This window comes from Neopsephotus bourkii, unplaced genomic scaffold (assembly GCF_033783945.1).
Source record: "Neopsephotus bourkii isolate Nb327-2 ecotype Australia unplaced genomic scaffold, CSIRO-AGI_Nbou_v1 NB_1624, whole genome shotgun sequence".
NCBI classification, from domain to species: domain Eukaryota; kingdom Metazoa; phylum Chordata; class Aves; order Psittaciformes; family Psittacidae; genus Neopsephotus; species Neopsephotus bourkii.
In genome coordinates, this window is record NW_026902099.1 from 11109093 (window position 1) to 11123889 (window position 14797).

At 37.2% G+C, this 14797-nt stretch overlaps 1 protein-coding gene across 4 annotated transcripts in view; it reads right to left on the reverse strand.

Moving 5' to 3' along the window:
- Positions 1-14797, reverse strand: part of FOXP2 (forkhead box P2) — a 416691-nt gene that overhangs the window by 334948 nt on the left and 66946 nt on the right. The gene's annotated exons all lie outside the window — the stretch shown is intronic.

Genomic DNA, 14797 nt, shown 5'->3' on the forward strand with positions numbered 1-14797 from the left:
TCAAACCTGTTGATCCATGTGGAAGCATTAGTGAAAACCTGTCCATCTTTTGTACTTCCTAAAACATGACTGACTAAAAGAATCTGACAAATAAAAATCTGCTCTTGGGTGGAGAGCTTTAATGCCAAACTTTAGCCTAAAGCATACTTCAAAGCCCAAATCTTAATCTTCGAGGGGGGAAGAAAAGGGTTTATGATGGTTTTCCAATTCGAACATTTGTGCTGCAAGGGTCTGTAATCCCCCAAACAAGAGTATTTTTTTCCTCAAATTCCCAGATTCCTGTGAGTAAATAACAACCCAAGCTTTTTGCAGTACCAAGTCTGGCTAGTACTGCTAGTACTGCTAGAGCTGGTACTGCTCTAGGTAGCGGCTAGTGGGTGCAGCTCTGAATGAAGTGAGTTAACATTTTAATACTGCAGAAGACAATAAGAAAAAGAAATAACTCCCAACTTTTACTACAAGCTATAATAAAAGAATTCACTAATGATCTCTGCATTCCAGATATCAAGTTTTGTATCACCTTTCTGAATTTTTCTTAAAGAAAAAAGTCAACAAAGCCCACTAGAAGCTGGCCAAATGAGCAATGTGTCTCAGCCAGAGGGCAGTTAACTGTAAAATCAAAGAATAAATGAATCACCAAGGCTAACAGTTTCTGGAAGGGGCCCTGCACCAGAATAAGAAAATGGAAACCAGTCACAAATTTATAAAATGCCTTTAGAAATCAGATCCCCCACAATGAACCACAGTTAGTTCAAAAGGAAATCTCCCGTCCCCTGCTCTTTTTTTATCTTATCCTACAAGTCCCTCCCAGTGAAAAGTGCATTTCTCTTCTGTGGGCTGTCAAGGTTGTCAAGAAGAGGGCCATGTGTTTTACAGAAGAACAAAGTTAAGAAGATTCATGGATTATAGAGAATATAAGGTCAGAAAGGACCATTAGATCATCAAGTCTGACTTCCTGTAATATCACAGAATATAAAATTTCAGTTACCTTATTACTGAGCCCAAATACTTAGAGTTGATTGAAGAATAAATTCTGTTTTAGCAAAAACAGTTGTTTCATGCCATGCTTTTTCTGAACTAGATTAAAAAGCTCTTTAGAGCACCAGATATGTTCTCTCTGTGAAGGTATGCTGTAATTAAGTCACTTCTCAAACATCTTTTTGATAAGGTAAACAGACTGATCTCCTTAAATATTTCACTGCAAGGCAATTTTCAAGCTCTTAAATCACTTTCGTAATTGTTTCTGGCACCATCTCCAATTTTCCAAAAGGGTTTTTTCTTTCAGATGTGGCCACAAGAACCATAAGCTAAAATTCATTCTTGTTTACCATGAGGTATAAAAAGATTAATTCACATCTTTGCTGACATTTGGTTGCCTGCACACCCAGCACAGTTCTTTCTCTTTGCACCGCATACTCTGTTTCTCTCCTCAGGAAAAATGACTGCATGAATGATATTTTTTTGCGACTGGGCAGTATACAAACAAGTATCAGAAGAACTTTGCAGTAACAAGGAACCTTAACTATCTGGTCATCTTTTTGGAACGGAGACAGCAGGACACAGGCTATCCAGAAGTGTGCTGGCAGCCATTTTTCAGAACAGAAACTGAGGAAAAGGCTCAAATCAAAAACCGTTTTTGATTCTACAACAATCTTCAACCTTTGATTCACTGGCAACATGAAAATTGAGGGCATCTTGGTTTAAAGAAACCAAAGAAGAAACCTTAACATGAGAGAATTCCCATTTCTAAGGAAGGGAAGGGAGGACAGAAAATTATAGAAGAGGATTTGGATAAATGAATTGGTGGCCAAGACTGCATGAATGCTGTATCAAAGGGAAGAAGAAAGAGTTCAAGAGAGCTGCCAGTGCCATAAATGAGTAACATTAAAGCCATAAGAGCAAACTGAGTCAATGTTGAAAAGGCTAAACCAAGAACTCTTCCAACCTGTAACTTAAGGACTTGAGTAGAGATCCCTGAACACAAGTATGAAAGAGAAAAATACGACAGTATAGGGTCAAACTCAGAATGGCAAAATCAGTAAGTGAAATATAACTTACAAAAAAATGCAATTACTATCAAGAAAGTATTTTTTATGGTTCTTAATAACAATAGGAAAATTCAAGAAGGAGTTGATCAGGCTATTTCAGAAGACACAAAGACAAATATATTTTGCTTAGTCTTTGCTGTACAAGTCCAATACAATCTGATATTTAAAACTAGTGAGAAAAAATAGGAGTACAATAGGAAAAACAGGTAAGAGACACTTCACTAAGATGCTGTCAGATCAACTCAGCCTAATCAAGCTTATGCTTAGGATAGGTACGAACATCATATTGGCTTGTGCCGTGAAGCCAGTTGAAGAATGCCAAGCACCAGTGCACGACTGCACTGAAATTTTGCTTACCTGCCATCTATAGCTACTTAAACCAAATCACTGAAATCGTAAGATTTTAAAATAATCTCTTCTTTCAAATCAGTTTTTAACTCAAATCAACCCAGTGCCTAACCCTTCTACTCCTTGTTTCCACTAACAGCTGCACTGCCTCAATAGGTAGGACAGTGAACTGCAGTGCAAAGGACTCAAAAAGAATTAACTGAAATTCTCTCACAGCCATTAGCAACTTTTCAGAACCTTTAGAGAAACAATGAAGTTCCAGAACAATGAGAAGGGAAAAATCCGGTGCCTGTCTTAAAACAGTGACAAAAGAGGAGGTAAGGAATGCCAAACTTGTCCAATTAGTTTCAGTTCCTGCAATATTCTTAACAAAACAAGAAGATTTTTTTTTCGTTTTTTGAAGCAAGAAAATAAATACCTGCCAATATAGTTTTGTCATGAGCAAAATCTGGCAAGCCAATTAAATTTCTTCTTCAATAGCAAAATAGTTTGTGGATGGGAAAGAAGCAGCGGGTGACATATAAAAAAGTAGATTACCCATAAAAAGAAGTTAAGCAAACAATAACTAAATTCATAGAATAACAGAACCACAGAATGGGTTGGGTTGGATGAGACCTCAGAGATCACCTTGTTCCAACCCCCCATGCCTTGGACAGGGACACCTTCCACTAGACCAGGTTGCTCCAAGCCCTGTCCAACCTGGCCTTGAACACTGCCAGGGATGAGGCAGCCACAGCTTCTTTGGGCAATCTGTGCCAGGGCCTCGGCACCCTCACAGAAAGGAATCTTCTTCTAAATTTAACTATTTCCTAGGTGGATACAGGCTGTACATTGCCTACCCAGCCACAAAGGCTTCGAGTTACCCTCACCTTCAACTCCTGGTCCTATACATACCACCCTTCTACCTCACTACTACCCTAGTAGTTTCAACTGAGTAACATCAGTGCTGTATTAGAGACCCACAAGAAAAACATGAGTTTGGATTGATGGACTGGTGCCTATTGATTTGAGGCAGCACAGAATACCTTGAATGAATGGTGGCAATTAGCTTTTTATAAACTGAGAAGTATATGCACTTGGTTAATAAAATAACAAACAAAAAATACACTTTTTAGAAATACACCTACAAATATGGAAGCACAGAAACTTAACAAAATGTGTTATGTAGATAACACTTTAGAGAAGAATTTAGGCAAGGCACCTCAGGACAAGAATAAATACACAAACTGACTGAATTAAAAAAAAAAAAACAACACCAAAAAGCCACTGAGACCTAGATATGTAATATTTGTTCCTCCTTACTACTGAGGTAGAATATCAGCAAAACTACAAAATTAAACAGTTTCCTGTTTTCTGGCATACTGAATTAAAGATGGTCTTTACCTTCTAAGATTAAATTGTTTCCTTGCATGTCCACAATCTGATTCTACCTTGATCATCTATTTGATGTTCTTTACCAAATCATTCTCAACAAGCAGCAGAAGCAAAAACCATTTCCTAATCCACTGCCTATCAAGCATTAAAAAGTGCTGCTTCTGGATTTCATATCCAGCTGTTTCCTAGACACCCTCCATTGTTCCGTCCATCTTTGATGCATATGTATTGTGGTCAAGTTAATGCTGCTACTGAAATCTAGAATTTTGCATTTCTCAAATGCAGCCCAAACATTGCATCTATAGTTTTTTTGGCATTTAATTTCCCAGGTTCCTTTTAGGGCAAGAAAAGGAAAAAGTCCTTAAGGCAATATAAGCACTTAATCCAACTCAAATACTAAAGAGGACATAACCTTTTAAATCATCTTAAATATTTACGATGCCATAAGCTCTTAAACTTCCTGGAATACTTAGCCTTCCTTAAAACCTCACAGTACTCAAAGTCCCTAGAGCAACATAAGCACCTAAACTGCTTCAAATCCTTCCAAAGGACACAACCTTTAAACCAACATCCAGGGTCTCATTTTCAGAAATATTTTTGTTTCTTCAGGCACAATTCTACCTGCTTTTGTCCACAAACAGGTAGCTATTTAAGTACTATTCACATGCTTCCCTTGACACAATACTTTCATCTGATGGAAGACAGATGCACGAAAGACGTACAGCACCCTGTCACTCTGGGAAAGTCAACACAACTAATGGAAAGGATTCCCTTGGTCCTAAATCTGGCCAGCATTCAGCTTCACTGAAAAAGAAGTAACAGGAAAACAAAGGACAGCAACCAAAGCCTTCACAGCGTTTTGTTCGTACCTTTAAGCAATGCCTCACAATAAACCAAGCCAATTTCATAATATTTCGCCACCAACTCATGGTAGCAATTGAGAAATTACAAAATTGACATCTGCAACAACAGCAGCAAACATGACCTCTGGGTGGGAACCCAGCAGTACGTTTTAACAGAGCCAGTATACAAGCCACATTTAAGGCGTAATCAGCTAGTGCACACGCTACTACCAATTCTTCAGGACAGTGACCCCTCCATTCATTTTCTAAACTTTTTAACAACTGCGTGGGCCTATAGGGATGCTGGGGAGGGCCTCTTCATTAGGGACTGTAGTGACAGGATAAGGGTAACAGGTTCAAACTTCAACAGGGAAGTTTAGATTGGATATAAGGAGTAAATTCTTTCCTGTCAGGGTGGTGAGGCACTGGAACGGGTTGCCCAGGGAGGTTGTGAATGCTCCATTGCCGGTGGTGTTCAAGGCCGGCTTGGACAGAGCCTTGGGTTACATGGTTTAGAGCAAGGCGTCCATGCCCGTGGCAGGGGGGCTGGAACTTCATGATTTTAAGGTCCTTTCCAACCCTAAGTATTCTATGATTCTATGCTTTTATGTGGTGAACTTAAAGCCACTGTGTTACCTTCTTCCTTGAGCCTTTCAGATAGGTCTAGAGTGAGCAAAATAACCCTTCAGAGCAAAGCAACCTTACACACACAGTCTTGAGAAGCAAAGGTGCTTCTCTTTCCAGTATTTCCTTGTTCAGCCTTTCAGTGTTTCCTATACCCCAGAAAGGGAATTGTTCATGTTCCATTCTAAAGGATATCTCATTTTGGATTCAAGGAGTAAGTGGAGCATTAAGTGAAAAATTAGTGCCACAGATGCTCTCCAGCAATTGAGAAAAATTACAAATCCTTGTTTCATGTTTCAATTTTGAAATTCACATGACAGGCAGTTAATGGCAGGTCAGCCATGTTGCTCATCCTTGGGAAGTAAATAAAGGTAAAACTGTGCATCATCAGAGCAAACTTAAAAACTCACGTGCCAGACTTCTGCATGACAAGCAATCACTGAAAATACACACCTGAAATTTTTTTTAGATTACTTTTACACGAATCATAAACCATGCCAATAAAAGTGCTGTATCCATCAATGAATAAAATACTTTAAATATTCAGCTCAACAGTAAAAAAAATACTGCTACAATGATGTCTCAACATGTTGAAAATCTGGATGTTTGGGAACGCTCCTGCAGCTAGCTATATGGCCATGGCTTAAGAGTTTTGAAGAGCCTGTGTTTATGGTGAACCTGGTGTGCAAAACACTGTAAAGTCCATTTTATCATTTTTATCCATTTTCTTCATATTTTTACCATCTTATCAATGAAATCAGTTGATGTTCAAATATTTTGTCACCCTACAGTGCCTGGTCAAATGCCACTGAGAGTTAATGGCCATTTCATAACTAATGCTTTCCTGTTGTTCAGCTACTCTCAAATTATATGTATTTACAAACTGCCTATTTCCTTAAGTCCCATGATACTCTATTTTACCTATAAGCACAATAAGGATACAAAATTTTCAGCTACTTGAGTCAGTATAATTACTTAAAAAATGCAAAAGTATTTAGAATTTTAAATTATTAAACAGCAAGCTACTGTGGACACAAATGTTGGGTTTTCAGTAATTCCCAAACATAGGATTTGGATTTTTACCCTTGTCATTTCAGAAGTATCATCTTTACTGTTTCACAGTGTACTACCAAAGTAACTACCTACTGACTCAGTTTGAAGAGCATGGAAATGGGTAAGTAAGTCATTGACTCAGTACTGTCATGGAAACAAGAGTATTGGCTGATGGGCCAAAAGCAAAGACCTTGTTAACTAAGAGATCATAAAATCATGGTAAAGTGTCCAGTGAAGAACTACAGATACCAGCATATAGCAATCTCATTTACAAACACTCACTAGCATAAAAAAACACTGCAAAGGTGCACAAGATTAGAAGCCTGAGCATAAAGTATGGGACTCTTTAAAAAAAGCAGACTAAATGATTCGTCTTACAAGCAATGAGGAGAGTGTATGTACTACAACCAATGCCCTGTCCAATGAACTACCTCATTAATATTGCTATTATCAGTAATTCTTTCTTCAGTGTGCCATACTACATTCAGCAATTTTTACATGTATATACATTTGTGTGTTTGTGCATCTGTATCTGTATATAAAAACACCCCCAACCCCACCACAATTTATTACAATACAGAAGATAATATATTATGATGAAAAGATACTCAACTTCCGGCTTTTAGTATTACCTTCCTTTTTTTTCTTAACTATTGATAAACAAGCAGTAACTTTGCTATTGCTTCATTTAACGTATACTAATAAGGAAGGGACTTGAAAAGAACAGCCCTCCACAGGTCACCAAGCTCCTGTCTTCAAGATACCTGTTTAAAGTTTCCCTTAGGAACGTGAATAGGGAACGTAAGATCAAAAATTCAAAACATCACCACTTGGATGACAGTTTTAATTTAGACAGGCTAGGTAAAACAACTCCAGTGGCAACACAGTTTTAAACATACTGAACAGAAACAGCCCAATGGGCATAAAAGTACTTGTGAATATCTGAAAACATTTTGATTCCAGGACAGACCTCTACAGTTACAGGCTCTAATCCACTACCTGAGCAAAAAGTGGAAGTACTCCACTACTCACAGATAAGGGTTTTTTTTGCACTTTTTTATGACAAGGACACCTGTGGTCATATTAACCAAGAAAACATCTACATTAGGAAACAGTGGACCCCAACAACAGTGGCCTTGTACAGCAGAACAGCTGAAGCCAAGTACTTTACACCCATGCAAAATGTGCTTCAAGATACTTTATTTTGTATTACAGCATACTTTGGGTCCATTTTTGAGTACTTGCCATTAATACTGAGAGAAAACCATTTTCTTGTACCTTGTTTTCGGTACAAGACCTCATTATTTTTTGTTTTGTATGGCAATTTGTAAAGGTTTCTTTTGCTACGGCAGGTATATACCTTTTTTCTCCAGACAACTGACTGTTCTAGCCGTATGCAGGGTCTCAGCTTCATAAGCCAGCTCCAGTATACGAGCGATTCATTTGAAAACAATGAAGAGCTTTGGAATTTAGCTGTAGGGCTTCAAACCAGATTTCTCCAAAGACACAAGAGGTCTCAGCTCCAAAATTCCCAAATGCTTCTATTTCATCATGAATTTCAGAGGACTTTACAGTAACGAATGCATCTTAGGGGATTTAGCGCGATAAACTCCAACATGTATACACTACATTATTGCAAAATCAATTAAAATTCATCTAAAAAAAATTGATCAATCACTGATTTTTGCAGTTGAAAAAACAGAAGTACATCTTTCACTAACATGGCTGGGGATTGCTCATGTGAGACCACGCAGTTTCAGGTAGTTCATCTGAAGCCTATCTCCCCTATGTTCAACACTTTCATCAGAAACAAGAACTGAGATAATGACCTCTTGGGGGAAGGTTGATGACCTTGATCCTGCTCTCAATAACTTTCTCAGAAATCATTTATCGCGTCTTGCAAAAATACAGGTATAAGATGCACCCTGAGAATCAAAATACCATTTAACTGCTCCACCGAAGAGCTCTTTCTCCCTAAAAGACCTAATGACAGACCTTTTTTTTCCCCTGAGCAAAGATACCAGCTCAAATTGTGATTCTTTCTCTGTCAGAGTAAAATTAGGGGAAGGAGGTGGAGAGAAAGGGGATCACATTTTAGTTTTATTCCACTGATGCTGCTGCCTGTCACTAAAAGATGAAGGGCTGAAATCCCATCAGTCTGGATTTGCAGATCTAAGGATGAAGAATTAGTATTTTTCTGTTTTTACAGAAAACTCCTTGATGTATGGCTCCATTATTGAATGTTAACAGCTGCAGTTTAAATTACAAATGAGGTTCTATTAGCATAACCCATACTTGGTTTCTATTTAAAAATACAGTTTTAGCCAAAATTGTGTCAGTTGAGAACCTACACGTTTTGAGTTGTTGCTACAGATAATGGAGAGAAGCGACTTTATATTTCACTACCCCAAAATATGAGGTCTAGAACAGCAAAACCATTAAAGAATAATTGTAAGACACTATTGATATCTCCTTCAACAGAAGGGACAAGAGCCAATGGAACAGCCCTTAGCAGTGATGTAGAAAAGAAAGCCTTAAACAGGCAGCAATGTGGATGGAGGGGAAAAAAAGTGTCTTTTATAGATGGCTCAACAAACCAATTTGCTAAGTAAGTTTATTTAAAAAGCCCTAAATTGCATTGTGGAAAAAATGTTTAATTAGCTTTGGTTTCAATCATGGCTGTTTTCATCAAAATACACTACGCAACAGATGGTTCCTGCTCTTATGCTTTGCAACTGCACTGTTTGTGCAACTACTGTCTTGCCCTTGAAAAGCTGTTTGTGTTTAATGTATCTTGTACCGATGGTTTTAACATATTCCTATGTTTTAACACATAAAAATATGCTGGTTTTCTGACATATACGTGTATCAGCATATCAGCACTCATGAAATTGTTACTCTAAATGGCCAGGTTCCAACTGCACTGTGTTTGCACAGTATTATCTTCTGTAATATTGCACAGCACTTCAAACTGTACGATAGCAAGTGATGACAGCATCCATTCCAGGCATTTGAAGCTGACTCTTTTCATGTGAAGCAGTCAAAATCATCATTTTCATTACAGAGCACGGTCAAGGTCTGGACACAATCCTCACATATCTCACACAGGATGCACGTAACTGGATGACAAATTCCAGAGACCCAGCAGCCCCAGCCAACCAGTGCTGCAAACAGGCCATTTTGGATGATTTTGGGGTTGGGATGCTCACGCACTGTTTGACTGTACCAAGTCAGTCTATTTCTCTATGACCTAACATTTCCATGTTGAAAATATTCATCAAGATACATGCAACTGAAGCTTCCTGAACTACCTGTGTGCAGTAAAGGCATGGTAACCAACATAGAGCAAAAATGATACAGTATTTCTTCATTCAGCCCACCTAGTGATTTAAGCAGTCTTAGCAGTACTCCACAGGGGTTTAGGGAGATACTTAATTCATTAAAGTTTTCTACAAAGTTTTCTGAAATCATCAGATGAAATGCAGTGTATTATTAATGTTATTATTTATGTCAGGACTTGTGCCCCAAAGGATCTCACTGTGCTTTGTTAACTGTATACAAGAATCCCTTCATTAACATTCAAATGCTTCTACCTCTGAAGCATAACACTGCAGCTGTTTACCAACGACAGTAATCCTATAAAAACATTTACTGATCTTATATGAAAAATACTGTGTTCCATTACAAATGCATGTTTCATATTATTTCCAATTCCTGAATGGCTTAACGCCAGGGAACTGCAACTGCATGCACGGTGACACCAGAGTCAATGAAAATGTCATTTCAGCAAAAGGCATCTGCTTAGTTGGCACCTTTATTTAGTCTATCACCCACCTTCCACTCCCTTATACGGGAAAGATACCTCAAATCAACTTATAGGACTCCATCTCTCACAAAGTAGAAAATGAAGAAAACTGACAGTCAGAATGGGGATAAGGTCCAGTTAATGGATGTGCTGAACCAAGTAATTCAGGAATCTAACCATCAAAAATGCACTGGAGAAGAGAGAGCTTGTATAGGATGAAGAAATGAAGACATGCTTGTGAAACGTTTTCCTTCCTCTCTAGCCCGCTTTGTGACTTGAGACAAGATACGTATATACTTATATGTATATAAGTAGTTTTAGAAGAACTATCAATACATATTTATACTTTCTAAAAATGCCTACAACAATCAAACCATCTTTTCATCTTTCCCTGTTTGAAACTTCAGCTTGCCTTTAAATTTTGAGTTAGACCAACAGTATGAGAACTTGATTCCCTATGTACATGGAATGGGACTGACCCCATGTGGAATTTCCTATTATGAAAATGATTTAGATTCCTGTGCTGTGCACAATATTTGCTCTGTTAATTCTGATGCAGTCCATCTCTTTAATGTATATTCCTCAAGTTTCTACACTCACATTCACTTACTGGACCCAGATATTCTCAGATCCGTGGGATCTACTCAGTTTGAAACCTCTAATAGGGTCAGGACAAAATGTCAATCATAAAGCAAAATTTGTAGTTCAATACAAATACGCACAGCTCTTCACTACTCAAACATCCTCTGTTTAGTGGCACCTTGGCTGAACTGCCCTTTTCGTTTTCTCAGAACTAGGGTCTTTTTGGTGGATTTTTGTGATAATGCGTAAAATGCCATTCAAAGCTAAACATTCTTAAAGTAGCAGAAAGGTAGGAATATTACAAATCCAACTCAAATAAAGCCAATCATGAAAAAAATCAAGCCTATAAAACTTGCATGAACTACGTAAGGAGCCAGCTTGTCAGCTCCAGTGAAGTTCTGAGTATTTACCAGTGAGAATCTTGGCCAGCAAGCACTGATACAACAGTGTTTCTAAGGGAAATATTTTGTTCCTGTTTACAGCACACAGCTTACTGAGATACAAACACTGGTCAACACTGGTTTTGTGCAAATATTAGGGAGAAAGAGAAAAGACCTAAATATCATTAACATGAGATTACTTGCCTTTCTAAGTACTTTCTTCAGGCCAATTTGCAAGTGCTCTTTTTAAAAACAAATAAATTCTTCCCTTGTGTTGAATGTAGATTCCAGGAGTCAGGCATTCTCTGTAGTTTTACACTACTATATATGTGCTCTGCTACTATGCAATACTCGACTAAATATATCACATTTTAAATAACAATGAAAAGAGTGAAACAAAATGAAAGATACATCACAGATACAAAAAGTGGCATTAAAAACAAAAATTAAAACGAAAGAAAACATTCATATACCCCAATGAGGTTAATCAGTCCTGTTTCTCTTACAACAGGACGAGTATAATACTGAGACTATCTTTGAAGCATATTTACTGTTGTCCATAGTTTCATCACAGTGATGTTGAAAACACAGATGAAGTTAAGTCTAGGTAAGTTTATCAGTACAAGGTAATAAGTCAAATACATGGTGATTAGCCTCAAAAAGACATCTAATAATAAGTTACACTATAATTTCTTTGTTATATAACTATATTTTAATTAAAAAGGCAAACAGAAACCATGCATTCTTTCTAATGCCTTTTAGATGTGTTCAACTATTCCATGGAAATAAAGTGCTCCCCACATACAGCCCATATCCATGAACCCTGGAACTGAGGAAGGTAGTATGCTATCATCTTATAGTAGGTGATGCAGTTGTCGTTACTCAAATACAGTTTAAATTACTAAGGAAATCTACAATGCTTCATTACAAACAGAAAATAGCATTTCATCACAATCTCATTTAATACAACACATTATCAATATTAGTTGATAGTAGAGCAATATTTTTCAATTGGAAAGTCACCAAAATTGCCTGCTTTAAAAAACGAAATTTAAATCTAATACAAAAATTAGCTGAAAAAGAATTTTTGTGTTATATTAGCACTTGATTTTTTCAGTCTTTTATTGCAAGCTGCAATAAATATACCTTCTACTATCTTACTAGACATCAAATAACAACAGTTAAAATATTTGCATTTCTCAATCTAGAGACAAAATATAAGAAAAACTTGAAATCTATTGATACTTCATAGTTAATATTAAAATCCCATTTGAAGAGCATCTTTTAATAGTTACGTACAGAGTCTAAGCAACATGGAAAATGTCCTTTTAATAAGTTCATACGTATCACTGTAACCACAAAGAAGTAATACAAAGATTAATTTTGTTTACTCATGTGAAAACAGGACGTTTTTGTCAATGTCAGCAGTAACATTCTTGCCTTACATTATGTCACATGAGATGGAATTTATCTGCCTTAACATTTTAAAGAAAAGTTAGATGTCTAAATTTGTGATGGTCACTTTAAGCTTCTTTTATTGTCAGTGACAAGAAACAGGCATCTCCAAAGGATGAATCATCTCATTTTAAGACAGACATAAAAAGAGGCTACGGGAATTCTCCCCTGGAAGCCTCCATCTCTCTTCACTGACTACAGAAGTCTATAGTGACCGGCTCAGATTTACAACACCTATCTTTTTAGATGGTTAACATCAGAAGAAATTAATCCCACTCTTGACATCCTTCTGAAAGGGTACATGGGAAAAGTAAGCGTAAGATGCAGAAAAACAGAATTCTCAACAAGCATAAAAATCAAAATACGCTGTCCTGGAAAAATTCAAAAAACAAGACCCTTTTGTGAAAGTAACAGGGGATCTGTGCATTTGAAATGTCATGCAGCGTTTAATCTCCAAGCCAGGACAGGCTCAATCATTTTTTAGGAGATTAAGAATACAGAGAGAATATTTTCAGAATATGCTGACAAAGTAATATGCCTCTTCTGATTATGAGTAAGCAGCAATTTTCAAAAGCTTATAATTCAGTGCAATAAGGACAGACGTTCAGCAGCATGGCAAAAGGCACATCTTACAACCCATTAAAGCTTCACTTTCAAATTTGAAGTCCTAGCTCAAAGCAAAGCAGAGAGATCCTAGAGCTTTTTTTAGATCTTTTTTTTTTCCATTTTCAGAAATTATACACCCATCTCGCAGAAGCTTTTGCAAAGACATTCTGCCCATAGCAAAAACCGTGGACAGAAAATGTCTGCCAAACTAATCAAAGTCAAAATTTAAGAAAACCAACTTTTAAAGAGAGAGATGCTTTTCCTCAAGTGTTCCAAAAGACAAGGAAGCCCTGAATCCCACATTCATAGAAGATGGAAGACTTAATTGTTAAGTGTCACTGTACATTTGCCCAGTTTTTACATGTTTACATTGGCATCCACTTGAATTATGGATTATCCCAGAATGGCCATTTGCAGGTACCTGAAAGCAGAGTTCATAATGGAATTGTTAGACTGCTTTAAAGGTCTCATTGACCTCTGACAAGACTATAGGAAGACATCCATGTCTCCTGTGGATTAATAGATCTCTCTTCCAAGGCTTTGTCCTTAGTTTTGTCTTTTTTTTTTCCCCTGCAAACACAAAACTGTACTAAAAATGTACCTTCTTTTCCATGGATCAAGTGAAAAAGATGCTCATTTTAGACATCTAAAATCCCCATCATATGACTGTTCACATCACGTGAATTATGGTGCTAATTCATAGCTAAAATATATTTTCACAGACTTCAATGTGATTTTTGTAGTTATATTCACAAGTCTTTAAATATAATTTAACACATTTTAGAAAGCTCACAACTTCTGCCATCTCTCATCTTTAGCCAAAACTTAAGTAAAAGCCTAAACTGAACAGCTAAATACATCAAAATTGAAAAAATAAAAAGATAAAAATATCACTAAATAAAATAGCAGAATCTTGTCTGATTTTGTTTACCCATAAATATTCCCAGAATCACAGAACAGCTAAGATTAGAAGGGACCTCAGGGGATCATCTAGTCTAAACCCCTGCTCAAGCAGGGTCAGATGCAGCATGCTGCTTGTCACCATGTCCGTGAACATGTATCTCTATGGATGGAGACTCTACAGCCTGTCTGGGCAATTTGCTCCAGTGTCTGGCCATCCTCAAGGTAAGAATGTTTTATGTATTATGTCTAAATGGAGTTTTCTGTATTCAGTTTGTAGCCATTGCCTCTCATCCTGTCACTGGGCACCAATGAAAAAATTCTGTCTGTGTCTTTACACCCTCCCATCAGGTATTTAATGTGAAAATGAAATGCTATTCAGTATTTTGCTGTTCAGGAGAGGCAAGAATTTTGTGCTTAAATTAGTCCAACCACTAATCATATGACATCACCCAACCCACACATGATGCTTGGTGCTATACAAAATCAAGCTAGCATTTTTAAGATTCAGAAATCATGTATGTATATATGAATTATATAGCATCATGCCTACACTATAAATTACTGTAGGACGCCTGCTTACCTGATAGCCATTTGTGACCATTTCCTGGTTTTGGAGATCTGACTTTTAATTTGCAATGGATATAAAAGACCCTGCACTACCACAGTGTGAAATGTACAACAAAACAGTAGCTCCCCATTAGATAATAAGCTAGGGTGCCTCACACAAGTTTTCCACTCTTAGAAATGGCAGAGCACTAAAAATATCTACAAGGTCTG